Below are 15,022 nucleotides of genomic sequence, written 5' to 3' on the forward strand. Positions count from 1 at the left end.
GATAAACATATGAAAGCAAAGATATACAAATGCAAAGTATGCTTGGTGATCAAGAAAACAAACCTACAAGGCAAACTATCCACCAAGAGGGGAAAAAGGCATGCAATGATCCTTGAGGTTATGATATAAATGATATGGGCCATGAGGGATCTTAGGGCCCAAAATTGGGGTCTTACAAGACCATTATAAAATGTGTGAATTACTAACCAGTCTTCCAAACCATGGTGTGGGCAAAGTCTCATCATGTCTTTGTATCTTTCCCATGCTTCGAAAAGAGACTCGTTGTCTTTCTGTTTAAATCCGTTTATCTGGGCTCTTAACATAGCTGTTTTGCTTGGTGGAAAATATCGGGCAAGAAAAACTTTCTTCAACTCGTTCCATGTGGTGACTGAGTTGGAAGGGAGAGATTGAAGCCATCTTCTAGCGCTATCTCTTAATGAGAAAGGAAAAAGACGAAGTCGAATTGCCTCTGAAGTGACACCATTAGCTTTAACAGTATCAGCGTATTGGACAAATACGGATAAATGAAGGTTTGGATCTTCGGTAAGATTTCCAGAGAATTGGTTCTGTTGCACAGCCTGCAACAACGAAGGTTTAAGTTCAAAGTTGTTTGCTTCGATTGCGGGCGGAGCAATACTTGAATGCGGTTCATCTTGCGATGGAGCGGCGTAATCTCTAAGAGCACGAGCTGGTTCTGCCATCTCGGTTAAAGAAGGAAAAATGTTTTTGATATCAGGAAGGTTTATAGGAGGGAGATGGTTTTCAGCACGATATTCCCGAATTCGTCGTAAGACTCGGAGATATAGTTCGATATCGTTGATTCGTAAATAGAGCGGTTCGCCTTGAGAGCGAGTGCGTGGCATACAAATCAACGAAAGAAAGAATAGAAGGAAAAAGAAACCTAGTCTCTACAGCGTAACGGAAGAGTTACGATATCGATTGAATAAAACTCCCCGGCAACGGCGCCAAAAACTTGATCGCTCGACTGTGTGAGTCGAGAATGGGATACAAACTGCAAGTGCACAGTTCTATCGCTTAGTTTTAAAAGATATCGATCCCACAGGGACTTATGAATCGATATACCGTTATCTAAGGTTACTTCGTAAAGCTAAGGTGAATAATAGTTGATTGTTTGGGGAAGGAAGCTAAAAACTAAACTAATATCTAGATTAAATATTAATAAAACGGATATCGGTATGTAGTTCGTCAAAACTAGGGAATCAATTCCTTGTCGGTCTCTCGGTCTTAAAATAAATCGTTTCGATTAACTTTATTGGTTAAAGGTTTTATCTCAAACTCTCGCTCTGTTGAAGAAACCATGATCTTATATTAATGTAGCTGTCACTTATAATTAAGTCAAAAATCATATTTTGAAAACAATAAAGTTGCAGAAACTCTTTTTAAGAAAATACTGACCGTTTTAAACACCCTTATCTCAAACTCTCGCTCTGTTGACTTAGGTTATACAATTAAATCTAAATGCTTAACTCTCGTCCTCACATTCAATCTTTAAAAATACTTTTTGGAAAAAAGTCAGAATTTAATTAATTCTAAAACTTGCTCTCGCCCTGAGATAGACTTAATGACTAACTTACACTGTCCAGTTAAAACCTCAAACTCTCGCTCTGTTGGTTTCAACTTCTTTATGTCTTTTACTTTTGTAAAAAATCTTGTTATTAAACCTGTAAGTTAAGACCATAAAAAGATTGATTCTAATTTTAAGTTTGAATAGACCGACTTAGTCTTGATCCCTTTTTCTGCTTACTTTACATACCGATACCTAGGCGAATTAGCCAGACATGCTAACTAAATAATAATTATTATCATGCATACACAGATTCATTTCAGGCAGGCAATGTAAATAAACAATGGAATAAAACATTAAATATTAAATAACAATTAGAGAACCTGAATGCGTAATACAATGGTCTTGAACACTCCACCACAAGCCGGTAGGATTTGTTCTTCGATTCTTCAATTAAACAGTAAATTAAATCAAGGAAATAAAAAAAACTCGAATATAACGTAAGGTTAAATCCGGTATAAAGTTGCACAATAATTTCCGGTGTAGAAACTATTATGCGAAAAATATCTAAAAGCTAAAAACGGGAAAGGTAAATTTGCAAGGGAAGAAGAAAATAAAACTTGCAAAAGAAATAAATAAAATAAACAATATTAATTCTGCTGGAAAAAGAAAAATAAGCAAAAGCTTGAACAGAAAATCGGCAGAGCTTCGGTGTGTGTAAACGGCAAAGAGAGGAGAGCAAACGAGAGGGATTAGGGTAGCTATTTATAGTAGTGCTACTAACTGCCTTTTTCTTCTTTTCCACGAGTCTTCAGCGTGCTAAATTCACGGCTTGGGAATAGGACACGAAGTCCTCAACGTTACTTCCATTCTTCTGAGAGCGTAACTTGCGCCAAAAAGCTAGTGGACTGGTGTGACGCTCGTCACACCATGTGTGACGTCCGTCACAAGGCTACTTCGCGTGACGCTCGTCACGCGTCCTGTGACGTCCGTCACAGGCACAACATTGGTGACTTGTGCGCTTTGGGCTGGGCTTTGGCCTTTGGTTCCTTTTCTCTCCTTTTTGTTCCTTTTTACACCTCCTTTTCTTCTTTTCTTCACTTTTGCTTCAAAATGGGTACCTGATATAAATAGAAGAGGAATACTGCATAATATCTGATAAAATGAGATAAACTAGCGTAAATGATAATATAATTTAATTGAATTAAGTCTTAAAAAGCGATATAATTTCGCGTTATCAAACCCAGTTGCAGAGTTTGTTTCAAAAGACCGGTGAGAGCTTCAAGGAATACGCCCAGAGGTGGCGTGAACTAGCTGCGAGAGTACAACCTCCGATGTTGGAAAGAGAATTGACTGATATGTTCATTGGAACCCTGCAAGGTGTATTCATGGATCGTATGGGAAGTTGCCCATTTGGTAGTTTTTCAGATGTTGTGATTTGCGGAGAAAGAACTGAAAGTCTTATCAAAGCGGGAAAAATCCAAGACCCTGGTTCTTCAAGTTCTTCAAGTGCTAAGAAACCATTTTCAGGGGCACCCAGAAGGAGAGAGGGTGACACAAATGCTATACATAATCAGAGAAATGGAAACAGAGGACAACAATACCGTCAAGTTGCTACTGTGACCATTCCAGCAACCCAACCTCAACAACAACAAAGAGGACAACCACAACCACAACAACAACGCCAATTCCAACCAAGACAAAGAATGCCAGATCGTCATTTTGATCCGTTGCCAATGACTTATGCTGAATTACTCCCTGAATTGCTCAGATTAAAGTTTGTTGAAGTTCGCACTATGGCCCTATTAACAAGGATTCCCGCTGGTTATGATGCTAATGTCCGTTGTGATTTTCATTCTGGTGCGCCAGGGCACCACGTCGAGAATTGTCGGGCTTTTCACCATAAAGTTCAAGATTTGATTGATGCCAAGACGATTAACTTTGCTCCTACTCTGAATGTGGTGCATAATCCTATGCCTCAGCATGGAGGGCCCAGAGTAAATGGTGTGGAAGATGGGGAAAATTTGAACTTGGTAGTCGATATTAATGATGTTCAGACTTCGTTGTTTGTAGTGAAGGAACGTCTGCTTAAAGGGGGAGTATTCCCGGGATGTGACAAGAATTGTTCAGATTGTGGTAATCATGAAAACGGCTGTGTGAAATTGAAAGAAGGTATCTAGGAATTGATGAATGAAGAATGTTTATAGTTTGATCGAGTAGTGAAAGACCGTGAAGAGGTATCGACTGTTACCATTTACTTTACACCGTCATAAGGTCCTGTACGTACTCCAAAAACTATTAGTGCGCCTGTGACTATTGGTACTCCTGTGACCGTAGCTGTGCCCGTGACCATATCTACTTCGGTGACTGTTGGTGTTCCCAGAATTAGTAATGCTCCAGTAACTATCAGTACTCCAACCACTATTGCTGCTTCTAGTGGAAGACTTTTTGAGAATAGTAGAGCAATTCCGTGGCAATATGACAATGCTTTTTGCCAAAATAAAAGACCAGAGAATCAAACCAGATCAGTAAACCATACTCCAGTGACGATTGGTTCGTCAAATAAGACTCCAGTAACAGTTGGTTCGGCTGTGGGTAATGTGGGAGGACCCGGAGGATTTATGAGAAGTGGTCGTTTGTTTGCACCACAGGTTCCAAAGGATAACAATGCTGAGGCTCTTGCTAGAACAAAAGGAAAACAAGTTGCAATTGAAGAAGAACCAGTGCGAAAGGAAGTGCCCGAGAGTTCTTTTGAGGAGGACGTGGAGGAATTTATGAGAATCATCAAGAAAAGTGATTACAAGATCGTGGATCAGTTGAACCAGACACCATCAAAAATCTCTATTCTCTCTCTGTTGATGTGTTCCGAGGCACATGGTAACGCCTGTAGCACCTCAAATTTGCACCTCCCATTTTGTATATACATTTTCATTTTAGGTCATTAACATTGCATTGTTCATTGCATAGTCCACCAAATCATCAGGCAAGACTGGCATCAGGAGATTCAACTGTGCAAGGCAACAAGTGCATTTTCTATGAGATCAAAGCCCTAGGGTTGGTACAATGAGTTCATGTGACCCAAGGATCATTTTGAAGTGGCATGGCCAAGTATTGAAGGCTCAAGGCTCATTAGTGCATGTGCAAATCATCTGAAACCCTAAAAAGTCAATAGAAGTCAACTGTCAGTGCAACTGTCAGTTCAACTGTGGATTTGGAGGTGGGAGATGGTTAGAGATGCCTCATTCATGTTCATACAAGTCTCATTTGACATTTCAAACATCATTGAAGGATTTGAGGTCAGATCAAAACTTGCCAAAAATAGCAGGTGACCTGTAATTTGAATTTTCCAAAAATAGAAAGATTTTCAACTCAAGATTACATCATCAAGAAGGCTTCAAATGAAATTTTGTCCAACATGAAAGTTGTAGATCTTTCTCTCCCATTTCCAAAAAGTCCAAGATCATGGATTTCTCATGTGTGGTTGGAGAGATATGGTTCAAACTTGACAAAGTGTACTTGAAGATTCAAATGAGCATAACTTCTCAACCAAAAGGCCAATTTGAGTGGTTCTTTTTGCACATTGATCCTTGAAACATGTATTTTCCAAGCATGGCATCATTTGTCATGAAATCTCATTTGCATGGGATTGGTTCAATCATGAAGATTTTTGTGAAAAATTGCATAACTTCATTTTGGTGTAACATGAGCATACCAATTCATTTCCAACATGTGCATGGAAGGTTTTTAAGTCATTTTGAGCCAAGAACATGCATTGTTCACGTGCATGAGGGTGCATGAAGCATAAATTTGATTTTTTGCACTTACACCACAAAGTCCTTAAACTTATTAGCATTTGCCCTAATCCTTTCCTAATCATGTTTAGCATGGACTATATAACCTTAATCCTAACTGTTTCATCAGAATTACCAATTCTAGATCCAGGTTTTCAAAATTCTCTCTCACTTTTTTCTCCAAAATTCTGCAAACACAAGCATTCTTCCTTGATTCATTCATCATCCTGAGCTATTGTTGAGCATTTTTGGATCAAGATTCAAGAGAAATCGTGGCTGAAGAGTTCATGTTCATAGCTTGAAGCTTTCATGGCAGTTGGAGATTCAGTTGAATTCAAGAGCATTTGAGCCTCCATTTCATCATCATCCATCTCAAGAAGGACGTTGGAAGAAGATCTGAGCATTGCCAAGCCTTGGAAGCACGTGGATTCAAAGCTGCTCATCAAGAGGTTACATTTTTGACCTCTTTAATCTTGCAATTCGTTATGCTAAATGTGTAGATCCTTTATTGGTGGTGATTCTGGAACAAAAATTGAGTGATTTCATGCTGATTTGAGTTAGATCCATGTGATTTAAGTTTTGATGATGAACTTTGATTCTTTCGATCCATGCGTGTTTTTGTGTTTTCTCATGAAATTGTTGATGGATTATGATTGTATGTTGCATGATAATTCGAATGCTATGCTTGATTGAGATTTCTGGACACTTTGAATTTTTCTGGAAAATTTGGATGAAGATCTTCATGATCTTCATCATGTTCTTCATGTGTTCTTCATTACCTGCGAATTTTCTTGCAATGTTCATGCGTTTCCAGATTAGCCACGGCCTTGCTTCCATTTTGCTACGAATTTTGAATTTAGCTACGAATTTGGTTGGCGCGCTAGGGTTCAGTACAAAACGCACCGTTTTGAGTGAGGCGCCAATTTTGAAAATGAACTTGGTTCGATCCTCAGCCGTGCCAATATTCAAATTGCTTCATGATTTTTGTTATTTCCCTCCTATTTTCATACATGCTTCACATTACATTTTTTATTTTTTCTCCATCTTACAAAATTCATATCTAATTGAATATTGATCCAAAAATTATGTGGTTTTTTGCATTATGTTGCATTTTCTGTCTAGTATTTTTTGATCATTTTTCCATAAATTGTGCTTGGCTGGAAAATAATTTGTGCTAGGGCATCTGAATACATGTCCGTTTTGTACCTTGCCTTGATCATACCTTTGTGAAATGCTGAGATTTTATCCAATGCCTATGAAATTTTGTATGCTATAACTAGACTCATTGCTTGAAATTATGGTGTTGATTTGGTATTTTTATCATGTGTCATTGTTGTTTTATGATCATGTTAAGGTAGGTGTGACAATTTGTGTCACACCTTTGCTTGTTCATCTTATGTGATGTGTTTGCCTTGCCAAATGAATTCCAATTGTTCTGATTTTTTGTATGATGCTTGATATGAGTGATGTGAATGCTCATGATTTTTGGTGGAATTTTTGGAACCATTTCTGATTTAATTGAGATTTTTCATTCTGGATGGTCACATTTGAGCTTTTGAATTGCTTTGAACTTCATTTGATTGTGAAATGCTTGTTCCTTATCCAATGAATGTGAAATTTTGCACACTATTTCTAGACATGTTGAGTGTTGTTTTGGCTTTGGCTTGAGGTCTTTACCATGATCCATCTCTGTTTTATGCCTATGCTAAGTTGGTGTGCCAATTGGTGTCACACATGTGCTTGTTGTGCTTGTCTTGACTTATGCTATGTGATTGCCATGCCTAATGATGTCCAATGCCTCTAAATTTTTGTGTGACGATCATGTTGTATGTCCTGTTTACTCATGAATTTTGCCAAGATTATTTGAGTCATTTTTTATTTAATGTGCATTTGTTTCTTCTGATGTCACAATGTGGTTACAATTTGCATACCTTGCCATGTTTAGTTCATGAAATGCTTTTGGTTAATGATATTGATATGGGACCTTTTGGAATGTGTTCTTGATTGAATGAAGTTGATTCATGTTAAATTTCATGTTCTGTTTTGAATGTTTGACCTGCTTTTAACCCTAGGCTTGGACCTAGTGGTTTGGACTTACCATTTGGGTTGTGGATTTCAGGTTAAAGAAGCACATTGCTTTGATTGAAGTGGTTCACTCTCTTGAGTTGATTAAATGGTTAATATTGACTAACTTTGAGTTGTTTTGTAGGTTGATGCCAAGTTATTTGTGTTGTGCCCATTGGCTTGTGGCTTGCACACTGTTGCATTGCTTGCTTATCTGTCTGATTGTGTGATTGACTGTTGTCTGTTTGATTGTTTGAATTGTATACTGATTGGGTTAGATTTTTTTCAGGTACCTAAGTTGCTTTGAGTTCTTTTGGACTTGCTTTTGTTTTGCTTGGTTGCTTAACCACTGAGGTATAACTCTCTGACTTCATGTAGTCTGGAAGACCTGTCCTGTTATGTGGGCAGGCACCTGTTTGAAGTCCTCCTTAAGAGGCAATGCTTGTGTTTGTTTACTTTTGTGCCAAGCAGGAAAAGTCCTCTTATGAGGCAATTGGCAGATAAAAGAGATGTGCAATCCATCTCCTGCTACTCAGTGTGTCATTCACTTTGCTCACACGCCTTGTGTTAATGCATTGTGGATAATAGCCCAAGATCTATGTTGTGTCAGTCATATGTGGAGAAAAGTTCCAATTTTCTGAACTCCCACACTTTCATTTGTCTGAAGCTCTCCCAGACCAGGGATAAGAGCTGTGAGGTCTTACCCTCACTTCCTATTTCATCTGCTCCACCCTAACTCTCAATGTTAGGGTTAAGAGCTAATTACACCCGATTCCAGTTGGCTTGTGTTTCACAGTCTAACCTTGTATGAGCCCAATTGTGTGCATATAGTGTGTGTGCTTGCTTTGTGTGCTTGTATGTATTTTCCTGTGCTGTTTAGGATAGCTCGCTCCCTGTGCAAGTTAGATAGAAACCTCAACCTAGGACCATGATGGTGAATTTACATGATAACTATTAGGCTCGAGTCAGGCTCCCTTCTAGTTTGTCATTTCCCAGTCTCTGGTTAGGTTAGGTTCTTTCCCTGCGTAGGGGAACTACGTCGCCCTGATCCTCATACCAGATAAGGTACGTAGACAGGAGATGAGCTAATCTCTCCGGGCGCCCTTTTTTTTTTCAACCCCTTTGTGTGTGTTTGGAGTCTGACATAAGTCTAGCGATTGGCAGTTGGTTTCCTGTGTGTGTTTGTTGGTTCAGAGTCTGATGTAAGTCCAGCGATTGGCGTTCGGTTTCCATGTTTGCCTGTTTGTGTGGAGTCTGACGTAAGTCCAGCGATTGGCAGTCGGTTTCCTGTGTGGTTTTGTTTGGCGTGCGTTAGCCGAGCTACGAGTGCTCTGATTCTTCTCCGGTCAGAGAAGATACGTATGCATAGGATGCGACATCCTAGCGAGCATGTTTCCCCCTGTCCCGAACTACGTCGACTCTGATGTTTGTGTTTGACAGACTACGTAGGCCCAGGATGCGATATTCTGCCGAGTTAGTTTCTCTTGTTTTTCTGTGTTTCCTTCCAGCTTTGTGTGATGTCTGAGCATTTTTTAGCAACCTTATCCTTTCTTTTGTGCGTGGATCCCGTTGAGTACGACGGATGCGTAGGGGTGCTAATACCTTCCCTTCGCATAACCGACTCCCGATCCCATCTCTCTCTGGTCGCGAGACCATGTCTTTTCCAGGTTTACTTCGAGCGTTTCCTTTCCCTCCTTCGGGATAAATAACGCACGGTGGCGGCTCTGTTGTTTCGTTTTCCCGCCGATTTTTCGCGTAATGCGACAACGCCCTGTTGAAAATGTTGAATATGGCTTATGTGCCCTAAGAGATTTCTGTTAACCAGCTCGAAGGTGTTATTGCAAATGTTAAAACAAGACATGGTTTGGGATTCACGGATCTAGACTTAACACCTGAGGGTCGTAATCACAATAGAGCTCTGCATATCACGATGGAATGTAAACGCGCCGTTTTGTCGCATGTTTTGGTTGATACTGGTTCTTCTTTGAATGTGCTGCCCAAAAAGGCTCTGAGTAAGCTTGATGCCGAAGGGGTTGTTCTCACACCAAGTGATCTTGTCGTCCGTGCTTTTGATGGATCCAAGCGATCAGTTTTTGGTGAAGTCACGTTTCCTGTGAAGATCGGCCTGGAAGTGTTTAACATTGTCTTCTATGTGATGGATATTCAACCAGCATATAGTTGTCTATTGGGGCGTCCCTGGATACATGGAGCCGGAGCAGTTTCTTCGAATCTCCACCAAAAGCTAAAATATGTGTGGGATGGTCAGGTTGTGACCGTGTGTGGCGAAGAGGACATATTTGTGAGCCATTTATCCTCCTTCAAATATACGGAGATGGATGGAGAAATTCATGAAACTCTATGTCAACCTTTTGAGACTGTCAGTATTGAGAAGGGGGCTTTTGTTGAATAGAAGAAACCAGGTACCTCGATTGCGTCCTATAAACAAGCTCTGGAGGTCATTCATTCAGGTAACGCGGAAGGCTGGGGCAAGATGATTGATGTGCCCGTAAAAGAAGACATGTTTGGCATTGGTTATCGTCCTTTTCAATCATCAGAGCAGGGTGTCCAGGATCAGAAAGGGCCATGTACTTTCACTAGTGCTGGATTGATTAATCACGGTGATGTCTTTGCAACAGACAATGAAGATGGTGACAGTGATTGTGATATGGATAATTGGATGCGCCCGTGTGCTCCAGGGGAGAAGATCAACAACTGGACTGCTGAAGAAATAGTCCAAGTTACTCTTCAGACAGAGTAATTTTCTTTTGTTTTTCATTTTTGCATGAAAGCCATACGCTCTGCCCAAGGCGTAGTGGTTCATTGTAGGGCCATATCATGTTTTAAATTTTCAATGATTATCATCAATAAAGGACGTTTTGCAATCAAATTTGTGCTCACTGTCTTTCTGTTTTTATTACTTTCATTTTCAAAACAATAAAAATGGCAATGTTTTTTTTGTGACTTCCTTGAACTCTTTTCTAAAATAAAGCATGAAACATCGGTCGTGCAGAATTGATCTTGCGGATTCCATTAAAAACAGTTTTGTTATGGCTCAGTATGACTTCGATAATCCCATTTACCAAGCCGAAGAGGAGAGTGAAGAAGATTGTGAACTCCCCAAAGAATTGGCTAGACTATTGAAACAGGAGGAACGGGTCATTCAACCTCATCAGGAAGAGTTAGAAGTCATTAACCTTGGCACTGAGGACGCAAAGAAAGAGATCAAGATAGGGGCTGCTTTAGAGGAAAAGGTCAAGAGAGGGCTGATTGAAATGCTGCAAGAATATGTGGACGTATTTGCATGGTCGTATCAAGATATGCCTGGTTTGGATACAAATATTGTGGTGCACAGGCTACCTCTCAGAGAAGATTGTCCTTCGGTAAAGCAGAAGCTTCGCAGAACTAGTCCTGATATGGCTGTCAAGATCAAAGAGGAGGTTCAGAAACAGATGGATGCAGGTTTTCTAGCAGTTACCAATTATCCCCCTTGGGTGGCTAACATCGTACCCGTGCCGAAGAAGGATGGTAAAGTCAGGATGTGTGTCGATTACCGAGATTTAAACAGAGCCAGTCCGAAAGATGAGTTCCCATTACCTCACATTGATGTATTGGTCGATAACACTGCTCAGTCCTCAGTTTTCTCTTTCATGGATGGATTTTCTGGCTATAATCAGATCAGGATGGCGCCAGAAGACATGGAGAAGACGACATTCATTACACCTTGGGGCACGTTTTGTTATAAGGTAATGCCATTTGGGTTGAAGAACGCCGGTGCTACCTACCAAAGAGCTATGACGACTCTCTTTCATGACATGATGCACAAAGAAATTGAAGTGTACGTGGATGATATGATTGCGAAGTCTCAGACAAAAGAGGAGCACTTGGTAAACTTGCAAAAGTTGTTTGAAAGATTGAGAAAGTTCAAACTGAGGCTGAATCCAAACAAGTATACATTTGGAGTGAGATCTGGAAACCTATTAGGTTTCATTGTCAGTGAGAAAGGGATTGAGGTTGATCCAGCGAAAGTAAAAGCTATTCAAGAAATGCCTGAACCAAGAACGGAAAAGCAGGTTCGTGGGCTTTTAGGGAGGCTGAACTACATTGCACGGTTCATATCTCACCTAACAGCTACGTGCGAACCGATATTTAAATTGCTAAGAAAAGATCAAGCAATCAGGTGGAACAATGATTGTCAAAAAGCTTTTGATAAGATAAAAGAATATTTGCAGAAACCTCCAATTCTTATACCTCCAGTTCCTGGGAGGCCTCTGATAATGTACCTTTCAGTAAGAGAGAGTTCGATGGGGTGTGTATTGGGACAACATGACGAGTCTGGTCGAAAAGAGCATGCAATATACTACCTTAGCAAAAAGTTTACTGACTGTAAAACAAGATATTCGCTGCTCGAGAAAACTTGTTGCGCTTTGGCATGGGCTGCTCGCCGACTAAGACAGTATATGTTGAACCATACTACCTTGTTGATTTCTAAGATGGACCCAGTAAAGTATATCTTTGAAAAGCCAGCTCTTACCGGACGAGTGGCTCGTTGGCAAATGATTTTGACAGAGTATGATATCCAGTACACGTTGCAGAAGGCCATCAAGGGTAGCATTCTGTCTGATTACCTTGTCGAGCAACCAATTGATGACTATCAACCGAGGATGTTTGAATTCCCCGATGAAGATATCATGTACTTAAAGATGAAAGATTGTGAGGAGCCTCTTGTTGAGGAAGGACCGGATCCCGATGACAAGTGGACACTGATGTTTGATGGGGCGGTAAATGTGAATGGAAATGGTGTTGTGGCAGTACTCATTAATCCTAAAGGTGCACACATACCTTTTTCTGCCAGATTGACTTTTGAAGTAACCAACAACGAAGCTGAGTACGAGGCCTGTATCATGGGGATTGAGGAAGCCATCAATCTAAGGATCAAAACTATGGACATTTATGGAGATTCTGCTCTAGTGATTAACCAAGTTAATGGAGACTGGAATACTCATCAGCCGCATTTAATTCCTTATAGAGATTACACCAGAAGGATCCTGACTGTCTTCAAGACAGTAAGGTTGTATCATGTACCCCGAGATGAAAATCAAATGGCTGATGCCTTAGCCACATTGTCTTCCATGATTAAAGTTCATTGGCAGAATCATGTGCCACACGTTGCTGTGAATCGACTCGAGAGGCTTGCGTATGTGTTTGCAGCCGAGTCTGTTATTGATGAGGATCCGTGGTTTTATGATATTAAGAATTTCCTCAAAAGCCAAGAGTATCCTAAAGGAGCGTCAAAGAATGACAAGAAGACACTGAGAAGGCTAGCTGGAAACTTTTACTTGAACAAGGATGATGTGTTGTACAAGAGGAACTTTGACATGGTTCTGCTCAGATGCGTGGTTAGACACAAAGCAGACGTGTTAATGCAGGAAGTACACGAGGGATCTTTCGATACCCATGCTGGTGGTCATGCAATGGCCAAGAAGTTGTTAGGAGCCGGTTATTACTGGATAACCATGGAATCCGATTGTTTCAAATACACTCGGAAGTGCCACAAATGTCAGATCTATGCAGATAAAGTGCATGTACCACCAAACCCTTTGAATATTATGAATTCTCCTTGGCCATTCGTGATGTGGGGCATCGATATGATTGGAAAGATTGAACCTACTGCTTCTAATGGACATCGCTTCATCCTAGTCGCGATTGATTACTTTACCAAGTGGGTGGAAGCAGCTTCCTATGCCAATGTTACCAGACAAGTGGTTGCTCGATTCGTTAAGAAAGAAATTATCTGTCGTTATGGGGTTCCTGAGAGAATCATCACTGATAATGGTTCGAATCTCAATAACAAGATGATGAAAGAGCTTTGCAAAGACTTTAAGATCGAACACCACAATTCTTCTCCTTACAGACCAAAGATGAATGGTGTTGTAGAGGCGGCAAACAAGAACATTAAGAAGATTGTGCAAAAGATGGTTGTGACGTACAAGGATTGGCATGAGATATTGCCTTTCGCTTTGCATGGGTATCGTACCTCAGTGCGTACGTCAACCGGGGCAACTCCGTTTTCACTTGTGTATGGCATGGAGGCAGTCTTGCCAGTAGAAGTTGAAATCCCTTCTTTGAGGGTGATGATGGATGTAAAACTTGACGAGGCTGAGTGGGTTCAAGCCAGGTTTGATGAGTTGAATTTAATTGAGGAAAAGCGATTAGCAGTTGTGTGCCATAGACAACTATATCAGAGAAGGATGAAGAAGGCCTTTGATCAGAAAGTGCGTCCTCGAAGCTATCAGATAGGTGACTTAGTTTTGAAGAGGATCCTTCCTCCCGGTACAGATAACAGGGGAAAGTGGACTCCGAATTATGAAGGTATGTATGTTGTTAAAAAGGTCTTTTCTGGTGGAGCCTTGATGCTTACAACTATGGATGGTGAAGATTTTCCGTCTCCTGTGAATTCAGATGTAGTCAAAAAATACTTCGCATAAATTGACCCGCTGGACAAAGAAAGGAAGTCCAGGCAAAAAAAGGGCATCCCGGCGAACCAAGAAAAAAAAAGAAAAGAAAAAGGTTCAGGCAAAAGATAGGGATAAAGAATGAAAATAATATGTACACCCGGTAAGTCGAAAACCTGCAAAGGCGGCTTAGGCAAAAATGGGTATCCCGGTGGACTGAAAACCTGAAAAGGTGGTCCAGGCAAAAGAGGGATTAAAGCGAAGACTACAATCTGAGTTATCTGTACTTTATCACGTTTCAGTGTCTACCATCTTGAAGGATATGATCGGTCCAATCACTCTTCTCGGAAAGCAAAGAATTTGGGGGAAAGTGAAGATCTATGAGTCTTAACAGAATTGGAAAATAGTGGAATGTCGTGTTCACATTGCCAATAGTATAATTTATTTTCTCTTTTGGCGCAATTACCTCTTCCTAGGAATTGCTTCCTGATGTATTTGCCTTTATAGGCCCTTTTCAATCAATAAAAGTCGTTATTCAGTCGAATTGCTCTTTTTGTTTTTTTTATTCTACTGTTTTGTTTGCAAAAACGTCTGAATTTTTGATAAACATTGCATCTAAAAACATGAAGGCTAGACAATGACGTGCGGAAAGATAAAACATCTGAAAATCATTTTGAATGTTGAGTACACTTGAGTATATTTTGTCCATATGATCCCCTGGGGCATGTATGTCCTGCTGTTTTGCAGGTTACTATCTTTGATTGATGGCTAAAGCAGATGAGCCAAAGTTTGTTCGAAGGAAGACCCTGTTGTGTCAACACTGTCCAGTCGTGTAAGAAGTTGGGTCGTCTAAGTCGAATTCAGAATTTGTTTCCCTAGCATGGTCGAGAGGTTGGTGTTTTCCCAACAAGTGACTCCCCAGTTGAGTTGGTTTGTCTACCGTTCCGAGAATGTCAGGCCAGTAAGTATCCTCAGCAGAAATGTTGTACGTCCCCACAAAGTTGGAAGATCGAATCAGAAATTGTGTACTCAGTAAAGTGATCATCTGCTTTCCCAGTAGGAGTTTTCCTCCCTTTGCATCTTGCATGTAGTAATCATCATTTGCATTCGCATTCTCAAATCGCGTAGCATTTCCATTCAGTATGGAGCATTACACCATGGAAAATTCAAACATATGCATACATGTGTTA

At 40.4% G+C, this 15,022-nt stretch overlaps 1 pseudogene; it reads left to right on the top strand.

Moving 5' to 3' along the window:
• The first annotated feature begins 216 nt into the window (after nucleotides 1–216).
• LOC127133878 (uncharacterized) lies at nucleotides 217–316 on the top strand (annotated as a pseudogene).
• Nucleotides 317–15,022: the final 14,706 nt, after the last annotated feature.

This window comes from Lathyrus oleraceus, chromosome 3, assembly GCF_024323335.1.
Source record: "Lathyrus oleraceus cultivar Zhongwan6 chromosome 3, CAAS_Psat_ZW6_1.0, whole genome shotgun sequence".
Taxonomy (NCBI): domain Eukaryota; kingdom Viridiplantae; phylum Streptophyta; class Magnoliopsida; order Fabales; family Fabaceae; genus Lathyrus; species Lathyrus oleraceus.